Source organism: Tenrec ecaudatus, chromosome 9 (genome assembly GCF_050624435.1).
Source record: "Tenrec ecaudatus isolate mTenEca1 chromosome 9, mTenEca1.hap1, whole genome shotgun sequence".
NCBI classification, from domain to species: Eukaryota; Metazoa; Chordata; class Mammalia; order Afrosoricida; family Tenrecidae; genus Tenrec; species Tenrec ecaudatus.
The window spans coordinates 97,232,757-97,245,368 of record NC_134538.1 but is presented as its reverse complement, the minus strand read 5'-3'; the positions used below and the strand labels follow the sequence as shown (position 1 = coordinate 97,245,368).

The following is a 12,612-nucleotide window of genomic DNA, read 5'->3' as shown; positions in this document are numbered from 1 at the left end:
TGCACGGGCTGCTTTCATTCCTGCAACACAGGTGTGGTTTACACAGAACACGCATATTACTGGAGAAGCAGGTGTTGAAGCTGCCAAGACAGATTCGTGACAGAGTGAGATGTTACTTCAAACATATATGACGAGAAAAAAAGGGACCATAGAGACATTTCTCTTTTATTTCCTGACTAGCAAATCCATCTCTGTCCTCAGAGATGACCAGTGACCTTCCATAAATGGCACTATTACCACATATAAAATACTAATGCTATCCAGTCTCCAAAGTAAATTTTTACGACACGTTGTGTTCCAAGGAGCCCTGATAGTGTCGTTGTTACACATTGGGCTGCGATTCTCAAGGTCAGCAGTTTGAAACAACTAGCTGCTCCACGGGAGAAAGATGGAGTTTTCTGCTCCCACAGACAGTTAGAGTTACAGCTGTGTGGCCGATACTTGGGCAGTGGCAGTGGTTTTCTTGCTCCCAGAGTAATGCGCTTCGTGTAGCGCTGGATTCTTCAGCTCTTCCACCTAGCATCACATGGAAAACAGGAAACAACGTATGAAGAGTATGACTCGAGGACCATCATCCTTCCTCCAGAAGGTCACCTATACCAAGGTGAACATGCCACAGGAGCGATTGGATATGCAGGCACCTGTTTAGGGCTTAAGCAAACATTGGCGTTCTGTTTGCAGCAGAGACGTTACATGCATGAGCTTCTCGATGAAGTCTTTTTCCCGAAACGATTTCTAAAGTCCATGAGGACATGGCTTGTAGCGTGGCCGGCCTGCCTTCTGACGTCAGTGTTCTCACTGATGACCGCGCGCGCTCCGGCGCACAGGTCTGGTTACAATGGTCCGGAGCGGTAGCTTCTGGCGCTGTGTGGGCTCCAGCGGGTGGTTCCTTTGCTGACTGCTGGCGGGGATTAGCCCTAGGGCCCTGCCCATATCACAGCCACACTACTGGGCATTATGGGGCATGGAAAGCCGCGTGCATTGGAAACAATAGCGCTGCCTTTGTGTCAAGGTGAAAGCAAGGCTACCAAGGAGAGATGACCTGGAAGTCTGCACTTGCCTTAGCTATCCAAGGGCTAAATCAGACCATGGACCTCAGTCAGCTTTCTGCCGGACAAGGGGAAATCGCCACTCGAACAGGAGAATAAAAACACCTCTGAGTCCTCAAAGAAAAGGAAGCAGAGCAATTCTCAAAAATGTGAGGAAGAAGAGCCAGAAGCGGAGAGGGAGAAGAAAGAGAAGGATGAATGGAAGACAAAGTCGGGCGCTTTGTACCTCGACGTTGGGCACTTGAACTTTCTGACAACCAGGACACTGATCTGTACTGAACGACTATGTTATTGTCATGATCGTGATGGTTGGTCTTCGTGATCATCTGTCAGTATATATTTTTTTAAATAAAACTTGCAAGAGTGAAAGAAAAAGAAAGAAAAATGGACTTAAAAGAAAATGGAATTTTACCATAAACCTTGTGAAGTTCCTTCATATAATTTTTGCAAGCACCAAAGACAATATATAAATTGGATTTATAAAGCTACTGATAATAAAAGGTATTAATCAAAAACTTTTGAGTCAATTCCAACCCCTAGCAACTCCGAAAGACGGGCTTGCCCTGCCCCTGTGGATTTCCCAGGCTGTAACTTCGACTGCAGCGGAGGTCTTGGATTTCTCTTATGCAGCATCTGGTGGTTTTGAACTGCTGGACTTGAAAAAAGATTGAGGTATTCAGGACACATGAGAGCTGACCTTCAATAGATGCACTGGAGTAGAAGAACCCCGTTGTGTAGTGAGGAAGTCCACCTGTGCACGCACAGCTCCACATCTATGTAATCTGTCCAAAGACATATTTATGTAGAATATTTATAACTAAACATGCATTTACATATGGTGTATATACAGTGTGTACTATATATGCATATATTTATGCAATGTTTACATATATACATATGTAACTGCATATGTATAGTATGTATACATAGTATATATTTATATATTGTGTATAAAGAAGAGACATTGTATATATTATACTTTATATATACATATATTTATTTTATATATGTAATATATATAGCTGTTCCCTTTATATGTAGTTTCACAATCTCTAGTAATTCAGTATAAGGATTAGATTTGGAATTATAATATTTATCTCCATTTGTCATCAGCTAAAGCTTTAGGTTATACTAACTTTATTAGGTAGACTAGAATACAAAGAAACAAAATTATTGAAAAGAATTTTCAGTAGGCATTTATATTTCTTTAATATATATATGTAACCTCCCAATTTTTATATTCTTTACCCTCTTCTATCTCCTGTTATCTGAAATTAAATTACTAATCCCAGACTTTATTATTTCCCCTCAAGCAATCTTTTTTCAGTTACCCCAATTGGTTACTGTGATTTCTGTCCTAGGCAAGGATATACTAACTATAATGTTTGTTAAGAATGAATACATAGTTTTTTCAGCCTTCATTCCATGGTACGGTCTTAATTCTTTATGGCTTTCTTGTAAACCTTAGGCGAGTAGCCCGTGTTTCATGAACAGGTAAAATTCAGAACTCTGGCATTTGATGTATGTCTCTGTTTCTAAAACACTTGGGCAAATGAGGTAAATGTTTTGGGTGAATGGGGGAGCAGGCAATTAGAAATGCTGATTATTTCTGCCTGTACTGTGACTCTATGATGTGGCTTGTGATGTTGAATTGTTCAGACATTCTTGGTGTGTGTGCATGTGTATGTGTGGGGGGGGGGATTTAGTACTGCTAAATGAAGCAGTAGACCTGATGTGTGATTGATTAGGCAACCAGCTGAGTACTGTAAGAATTGATTTAACTCCATGAAAGTGACTAGAAGCATGGTGTCTACAAAAATAACCAGTGCAGGAGGAGCGTTGCTTAGAATGAAAATGTGTAGGTGCTCCCGTGATTGCCCGGTGAACCAGGAAGACACGCACAGCTGCACAAGCAGCAAGGTCTCGGAAGGACTAAATCAATCAGATTCCGTCTCATCCAAGTGAAGTCACATCAGTCAATAATGTTCCTTTGCAGAGACCGAAATCCTTCAGACGCAAATTTCTCTATTAAATTACTCATTTGTATCAATTAATAAATAATCTCCAAATCACTTAATAATACCAAAGACTTTGTTGTAACATGTTCTGTAAGCATAGATCTATTTCAAGATGAAAGCTGAGTTTTCTAGAAGAACCTTAGGGAACTGGCAAGAAGCAATTTTTTTCAGTGTTTTTCTGAAGCTTATTTGTAAAGAAATTGTGCCATATTTTTTTCCTCTATGCTAAAAGAACACATTTTCTTAAAATTTACATTGCAATTTATTTCACTCTTCTGAAATTGGTCTGTTAAAAGGTCTTATGAGCACATGTCAGTCACATGAATTTGGAGGACGATGGGGTCATTCCCGACAGGGTGCTGCAGCACTCTTCTAATAAACGAAGGTGACCACTGAGGGAAGTCTTGACGTATAAACCGCTTTGGGGAGATTGACGTGGGATATAACACATTCTTTCAAGGATGTTCAAGAACATGACTGATGATACTGGGATGAGACCATGGGATCGTGTGTGATGTGAGTTTAAGAGATCAGGTACATTTGAGTCTGGAGGCAGTGTAAGTAATTTGAAGTCCTACTGAGATTGATTACAAACAAGAGATGATGTGAATGACGGTCTGCTGGGTAGATTGCTATTACAGGAGGCGTTGAGATTAAGGGATGAACAGGAAAGGATACATGGGAACGTGATGAAACCAAATCAGCGGATTTCAAGTTGAATGGCAGGATGAAATGAATGGCTGCGCTTGTTTGTCAGAGATAGGTAGAACAGATGGTGGAGTCAAAGTGTTATGGAGTTGAAATAGAAATTTCCAGTAGACATTTAAAATTGTGGGCCTTTTGTTATAGAGAAGAACCAAAATTTGGAAATAATTTGGTAACTGTTACAAATTTCTGCTATGTTTCTCAAGTAAAGATATTTGCTTCTGTCTAATTGTCAATTAATTAGCATTAAGTAAACTTGAGGGATATTTATAATGCTTCCTCCCATATTTAACGTAGTGCCTGTTGAACATTAGGATGCATGAAAACCCCCTGAAAGACTTGTTAAAACAGTTGATGCTGATGTTGCTGATTTATGGTCCACACCTTGTGTGTGTGTGTGTCTGTGTGTATAAGAAAGAGATTTATATACAAGAGTAATTGAACATTGAGAAAACATCTCAGCCCAGACCCAATCAAGTCCATAAGTCCGATTTTAGCCCATGTGTCCGATACCAATCTATAAAGTCCTCTTCAGACTCACACAGCACGTGTAGTGATGCAGAATGCAGAAGATCACAGGCCAGTGGGTAGAAAGGCTTTATATCCAGTGTCATTGGAAACATCTCAGTGCTGGCAGGGGTCTCTGCATCAGGGTGGGCCCATGTGTCTTAGCAGCTGTTGTGTCTCCCAGGACATGAGCCGAGTCTCCCACCTCCAAGGAGGAAGTACTGGATTTCCCAGAATTCTCCGGAGAAGGCCACGCCCACAAAGAGGTCTCATTGGCTATCTCCAGTTGACAGGCTAGATTCTACCCTTACACTTTTTTCTCTCTTTCGGTAATTTTATTTTCTTTGTCATTATAGTCATGCATTTCATACCCTTCTATTTCTTTTCGTTTATAGTCACGAGGGCATCGAATGTCTAAGGGTGCTTCACACAATGGATGTATGTGTGGATTGTGATAAGAGTTGTATGAGCCCCAATAAAATGATTTTTAAAAAAAGATACACTATTTTTAATGAGAGAATACCCCGAAACTCTAAAATAGTTTTTCTCAGCTTGGCATGGGATGAAGATAATCTGTAATTGGAATTACGAAAGCAAACAAACAAGCAAACCAAGAGCAGGCCAGGACCCTAAACTTGGATATTCTGAATCAGTAAATTAAATCTAGAAGGTACTTGCCCCATAAATTAATTTTTTTTCTTTCTACAGAGTTAAGGCCAACTGATTTTAGGGAGGAAAACATGTATCCATTTAGTTAACAAGTAGTATGTATCTCTTTGCACCATGTATTGACCTTAGTGCTGAAGATGCTAAGGAAATCAATACAGGGATGCTACCTGAGTTTAAATATCTGCTGACTTTCCCTTTGTTTACAGAGGAGTATTTACTCATGTGGGGCTCACATAAGATTGTCTCATTTGGTGCTAGTTGAATTTGATCATTGATTCTTGAAGCCTATATACAGGAAACACTGTTATTTTATTCAAAATGATAGATGAAATGTTGAATCAAGGGTGTGTATACATTCTGAATCATTTAGAGCTCTTCATGCAAAATGACTACAGACCAGTTAAAAAATGGGGTTTTTGTGGTGATGCTTAAACCGGCGTGGCACCAGCCATGGCTCTAAGACAGCCCTGACATCCTGTCATATCTAACGGTTTCTCTCAGAAACCCTGGCCTACTGCTGCTAAACTTCTGTTTTGACTATACTAAGAAAGTGCTGTCAGATTTTGGAATCTAAACTTCTATTTTAGATTGTCTAGAAGTGAGTTAAGTCATTAACATTTGGGGATATTTCTTCTGTCACTTTGTTAGACTTTTCTAATTTAATTCGGTTGCGGTCAATAAATATACTTTAAGTGCTTTCTAACAACTTTCTATTTATTGAAGTTTGTAATATAGACCTGGATATGGTTTATCTTATGCAACATGCATCTAAAAAGAATACCTATATTTCTATTACTGGGTGGAATATTCTATAAATATAGACTGATGGTGCTATTCAGATATTCTATATACTTAATGGTTTTTTGTCCACTTGCTGTATAATTATTTAGAGGGCTAGTACAGTCTCCACCTAAAATAATGGATTTATCTATTTCACCTTTTGGTTCTATTCTTTTTTCCTGTATGAATTTTGAATCTCTTTTTTATTACTTTCTGGTTAGTTGACCCCCTTTATTATAGAATATATTTTTTAATCTCTGACATTATTGTTGTGAATGTTTGCCTGATATTACTATAGATACTCCAGTTAAAAATATTTTAAAATATTTATAACAAATATTTTGCCACTTGAACTGTTTTTTTACCACTGAAAATTCAGTGACAGTCATTACACTCAACATGTTTTAATTCATCCATCATCACTATTTACTCCAGAAATTTTTAATCACCCCAAAGTGAAACTCAGTCCCCCTTCAGCAACAATGCTCACTTAATCCTCCTTGAAGGCCAGTAACATTCCCAACAGAGGGTCTCCTTTACTTACACAGTCTCAAAGTTGGTGTTCACATCCTTTGAACTTGCTAAATCGATTGCTTGCATTGAGAAAGACTCAGTGACGTGCACAGTCAAATTTTTGCATGCTTGTTTTCTCCCCCAGTCTCTCTTCACTTGCCCTTCTTCACCACCTTCTGCTGCCCAGGAAGGAGCCCTTGGGCAGGGGCGTGGGGCAGGCCTGGGGCAAGCTCTGGGTTGCTAACTACAAGACTGTCCGTTCAAAGACTTTCTTCTGTTGGAGAAAGATGAGACCATTTTGCTTCTGGAAAGATTTGCCATCTTGGAAACCATAAAGAGTAGTTCTCCTCCCCCTGTGGGGTTCCACATATTCAGAATCAACTTGATCGTTTGCACTTGGTCAGAATTGTCTGCCTGTAGCAACCCAGAAGACAGTACAACTGCCTCTATGTAAGGTGACCAGACGGCCCGCTTTTGGCAGGACAGCCTTGATTTTTAGCAATTTGTCCCTCGGCGCTTTTAAAAATGTCCTGATTTTTGGAAAGAATGCACGACAAGCTAGGAATGGCCGGAGAACGGGAGGGGAACATACATAATACATACGCCGTTCAATAAGCTGCTGATTTGTTGCCCGTAGATGTGGGAAATGTTGTTATTAAAACATATTCTTATTTCTATGTATACACTGTGCGTGTTGAAATGCTTAAAGAATGTTGTGAAACTGCGGGAGTCGAATATCAGAAAATACTTGGATACAGTAAAACACGCTGGTTAGCTCTTTTGCCAGCTGTTGAAAGAATTTTGAAAATATACGATCCTTTGGAATCCTGCTTTCTATCACAGGATGAATGTCCTAGAATTTTAGGAAAGTTTTTGAAAAAGAATCTTCAAAAATTTGGCTAGAGTTTGTATACAATCAAGCAGCTCTTTTTCAAAATGCTGTGAAACTCATTGAAGGTGACAAAATGTCGGTAATAGAAGTAGCAAATGAAGCTAATAATTTAAGATTTCAATGTCAAGAGCGGTTAGACAATAATTTTCTTCTGTTAACTATACATAATAGTATAAGCCAGCTAGAAGAACAAGGTGCAGATATCATGAATCACGTTAAAAAGTTCTATAGTAACTGCATAGATTATTTAGAAGAGTGGACAGTACATTACAATGATATTGGACATTTTCATTGGGTTACATTAAAACAAGAACTTAATTGGAATGATGTGCAAAAATCATTCGATCATATTACTTAAAATTTCCCATATAGTAATATTTCTGAAAATGACCTTTTTAATGAGATATCATTATTAAAAATATATATTGATAAGGAAAAGGTTAAATCTTGGGCATCAGCAAAAATCTCTATAGAGAGCAAATGGTTAGAAATATGTCATCATTTTGAAACAAACCATGTTCCATACAATAATGCACTAAAAATTGTGGAATACGCGCTGTCCTTACCAGGAACTAATGCTGCAACTGAACATGTTTTTTCCACGGTAAATAAACTGTGGACATCTGAAAAATCACAATTAAGTGTTGAAACTTTGAAAGCCATTTTATGTGTGAAATATAATTTAACAAATTCTTGTGAAAATTTCATGACTTTTTGAACGACAGCAATCTACTAAAAAAATTCACTCAAATGAGAAATATGCCAAAGAATAAAATAATACATAATTTTAATGTATTCTATTTGTAAATTGTACTTATGTTGAAATTTAAAAATATATATTACAATACTATTTTTGCATTCTATGAAAATTTTTGTTGTTCCTCATAGACCAAATTTTTAATTAAGAACCTCTCCCCACCCTGGTCAATGGTGTCCAGCTTTACCAATGTTAAAATCTGGTCACCTTATCTATGGGTGACCAAGGCTTGAAACCACCTATATTTCTTTGAACATCTTCGTCTATGTACTTTAGTTATTCTGTTCAAAACAATGCTCTGATTTAACCACTGGATTTAACTTGAGATATAAACATGCCAGAAGAATTTAGGAAGAGTTTCCCTCATGACACTACCTGATACTTATTACCGTCTGCCTTTTCCGTTCCCAGGACTTCCATGAGACCTTTCTTTCTGCTTCCCTGGTCTCAGCCACGTGGATCTTGATGGCTGTGGTGTTTCTTCTTGCCCTTTCCTATTGTTTTCCCTCCTCTGATTCATACGAGCAGGTTCTCTGAGACTAACATAACTTCATTTCCTTCAGTCTTCTGAATCTTTTTCTTATTCAATGAAACTAGATATTCCTTGTGAATATCCACGTAGGCGTGTGTGCCCTTGTTTCTTCATTCCTTACGTCTCTGCTTGTCTTCATGCTCTAAATATCGAATCCCAAGGCAGTCTTAGAGATTTACACAATAGTTTAGGGTAATATAGAAAGGCCTTTCAGTCTCAAGTTCTTTAAAATGGAATGTTTTGGATCATCATTAAGAGTTACATTTCGTGAGTGACACCCTGCATTGTGATAAGAGATGTAAGGGCCCCCAATCAAAATATTTTTTTAAAGAGAAAATATTTTGAAAAGAATGTGCTTGACATCATGGATGTATGGATTGTTATAAGAGCTGTAGGAGCCCCCAATAAAATTTTAAAAAGAAAGTTACATTTCCCTTCCTATCACCAAGAATGCAGCTTTTTATCTTAGACCTGACAGTGCAAAAAGCAGGGATCAATAATTGAACCTAGTTTTAAGCTCTAAAGTTAGAATGCTTTTAATATTATGAGGGCATTAAGAAATAAATTTGCTCTTATTAAGTGACACTTAAAGTGATTTCTGAAGAATGTCTTAGCAAAAATAGAAAAAGGACTAATTTTAAAATATATTTTTGAAAGGAATGTAGCTTAGGTGCAACTGAAACATTTTAATAAAAGCTAAAATTCTTATGAAATTGAGGGTGTAAAGAATGTTTATTTTGCATATATTTCTTTGATAATTAAGTTGATTAGAGACTGTGAGACAAGTAGATTGGCTTCGGTGCCTCGTGCCTTTAGCATATGCATCCACTGACTTTAAAATGTATATTAAAATATGGAAGCTTTAAGCAGTTTTTAATTCATAAAGATATTTTATGTTCTATGTTATAAACATTTTCATTTTGAAGGTTTCTTTGTATTGTTTTAGTAAATCCAGTGAAGACAAATGATTTATCATAAAGAAATCAGAGCCTGAACATTATAGCATGAAGTGTGATATTTTGGAATATGCATTTTATGGACACATGCTTTATCATTTCTAGTATTAGAGCTTTGAAATGTAGTTCATTTCACTCATTTTATTTTTCAGTGAGGTTTACTTTTGTCATTTTCTACTTTTTTGTTATTTGCAAGTGTGCAAATATTAAGTTACACAGAAGGAAGTATCTTTTTTAAAAGGCCTAGAATTGTAGCCCCAGTTCTGCTATTCGCTCTCTGAATGTCTTTAAATCAAGTTACTTCTAAACCTTTTCTCATTTGTAAAACAAGAGCATCAGCCTCTTTTTTTCTTTCTTAACTATAACTTTTTTAACTCAAGGATATTCCCAAACAAGTACAAAAAAATTATGAAAAGATCCAACACTCTTGATCATCCATCTGATCCTTGAGCCCTCTTCTAGTAAGTGACAGGGACAAACTTCAGCTCCGGGAGAGAGGTGTGTAATCCACTCCCTCTTAAAGCATTTCTGACCACTGGTAACTTATGTTTCTCCTCAAATGCTTTATGAGAAAAAAACCCAACTATATTGCTTTCTGTTTTCTTTCCTTTTTAAAGAAGTTCATTTAAACACCTCATTTTATGTGTTCCTCACATAACAAGGTTAGATTTACATCCTTTCTGGACATACAGAATCGACATTTTGTAATATGAATGAAATGAGCAGTAAAACTGATTTGAAAACAAAGAACCCAGACTCACTGCCATGAAGTAAATTACTGACTCATGGCGACCCTATTTCCAAATTCACTGCCATAGAGTCCATGACAACTCATAGCCACCCAGAGAACAGACAAGAACTGCCCTGCGGCTTATGAGACTGTCTGTCTTAATGGGAGTAGAAAGCCTCGTCTCTCCCGTGGAGTAGCTGGTTGTTGTGAACTGCGGACATTGAGTTTCGCAGTGATAGATTTAGTTTTGTAAATAATGTTGTTTAGGAATCTTCTATTTTTAACATTTGTAAATGAACCCCAGAAAGATTTATTTAAAAAATATATATTTCTGTCCTGGAATTCTAATGATGCTGATGTTAAAACAATATCCCAGATTCTGCCCTGGGACTTAATGCAAATGTATTTATCTCTTTCTGTTCTTATAGCAGCCCTCTGAGGAATGACTATCGACCTTTAAAGGGAGATTGACAAGTTTAGAATTACTGAACAATATGAAAGAGGTTGTTCTCTATTTAAGTTTGTTATATAAATAAAATTATTAGAATGAGGGATTTTTTTAATCATGAAAAAATGAGGTTAAAGGTTGATTTTTTCCCCCACAAATCCTCCTCCTAGTTCCTAATGTGTGTGATAGTGCTTTCTATCCTTTATTCTATATTGTCCTCACAGCTACCTCACAGGTAGATAGTAACCTTATCCCTATTTTACAGGTGAGTAAACTGAGAATTGCTTGCCACAGATCACACAAGTTGGAACTGGGGGAGTTAGAGTTTGAATCTAGGTAGTCTTGTCTAGGAGAACTCAAGCATGGCTTTGCTGCCTGGCCGCACTCCACGGCTTTAGGATATTGATTTGGATGGAGCAAAAGTAGATACTTCTTTGGGGACAATTCGACCATGCGAAAGTATAGACTGTCATCATCGTTACTGATGTGTGCACCAGAAAAGCCCTTTGAAAACACTTTGTTCCTTCTCGCCACCCCACCCTACTATTTTTTTTTAAATTAAGTTTACTCAATGACATATGGTATCATTACAAAACCCAGATGGGATATCTTATTTGAAAAGAACTCTCTTTTGTTCTAGGAAGATATGGGTTGTGCATATCCTTGATTTGGGAATGTTAAATGAAATTTAGGATGGAGAGATATTGGCAATACGTTTAATTTTTTTCAAAGGTGACTAACTTGAATTGAATTTAATCTGCGTGAAGCAGATTTCTCAGTCTTTTCAAGTGCATATCAAAGTCAAATACAAATAAAATTTTGATTGCTGCTACTTTTCAAAACTGGTGCACATAGTTAATTGCTAGTTGCATTTGGACTGCAAATGATGTGGTTGCTTCCTCTTGCATTATGCTTTTCCTGTCGTGTCTACCCTGCAACACGTCTCAGGACGTCAGTCAGCGTGTGCTCCGAGTTCTCCACCTAGGAGACCCGCACCCTGAGCCAAGCTAGCCCGTGTGAGCTTACTGTGTAAAAGGAGACTCAAAACAACAACAAGACAGGGAATCCAGCTCTTTCTACGCCTCACGCATGGACAACTAAAATTTCTCTGAAACTGTCTCACACTAAGTTCTTTTTTCCTTATTGTATAAATTTTGTTATTACTTTGCTTTTCTTTGCTTTTTGTTTGTCGAGATGCTTCAGTTTGGCGTGGTAACTTCTCAGCCGTCTTTCTCTGTCTATGGTTGTGCCACTTTTCCCTTTCTTTTGCTCAATGGAACTTGGAAGCATGAAACACGTCTCTCATCGTGAGGCAAATACAAACCTTTGCTGGGATGTGTCACTTCTGGGCAATTTCAATTCTATCTATAAGTTTGTATGTTTACCAAAGTAAAAACACCATATAATCCCAAAGTAAACATACATGACAATCCCTGATGATATATTTTAATAATATATGATAAACACCTGAACTTTCTCATCTGAAAATAAAGATATTAAGAAAGTAGCAAATCAATTCCTATCAATAGGAAAATGAATACAAGAAACAATGACAAAGGTTTGGAGAAATAGATGTAAGCAAATCTATTTAAATTTTCCCTCTCAAGTCAGTATACTCAGAATCATTTCTCGTCACTAACCTGGTTGTTGCAGTGACTGTATTCCATGTCGTGCTTGTTGCCCAGTTTAATAAACTGACTGGCTTGGATTATACTTTAAAGGAGTATAGTCAGCATTTTGTAGTACAGTGTTTTAAAATGGAAAGCAGTAAAGGTGCAGTAGATAAAATTCATAACAAATCATGGCATGCTTATCATGGGACTCTATGATAAAGTATAGCCAGCTCTGTATTATAGTTTGTGCTTTTTTTCTGCAAAGTTGCATATTTTCTTAGGCATTGTTAAATTGCTATATTTAATGCAAAAGGAGCAAACTGTTCTTTCAAAGTGTTTATTGATCAAAAGCATGTTTGCCTAGGTAAAAATAAATCTACATAATTTTAATATTATTTTCCTTTTCATTTTAATAAGGTAGATTTAATGCTTGTGACAATAAT

The 12,612-nt window shown here is 37.2% G+C and overlaps 1 protein-coding gene across 2 annotated transcripts in view; it reads left to right on the top strand.

Annotated features, from left to right (window-relative positions):
• PHF14 (PHD finger protein 14) overlaps positions 1–12,612 on the top strand; it is a 142,848-nt gene that overhangs the window by 93,626 nt on the left and 36,610 nt on the right. The gene's annotated exons all lie outside the window — the stretch shown is intronic.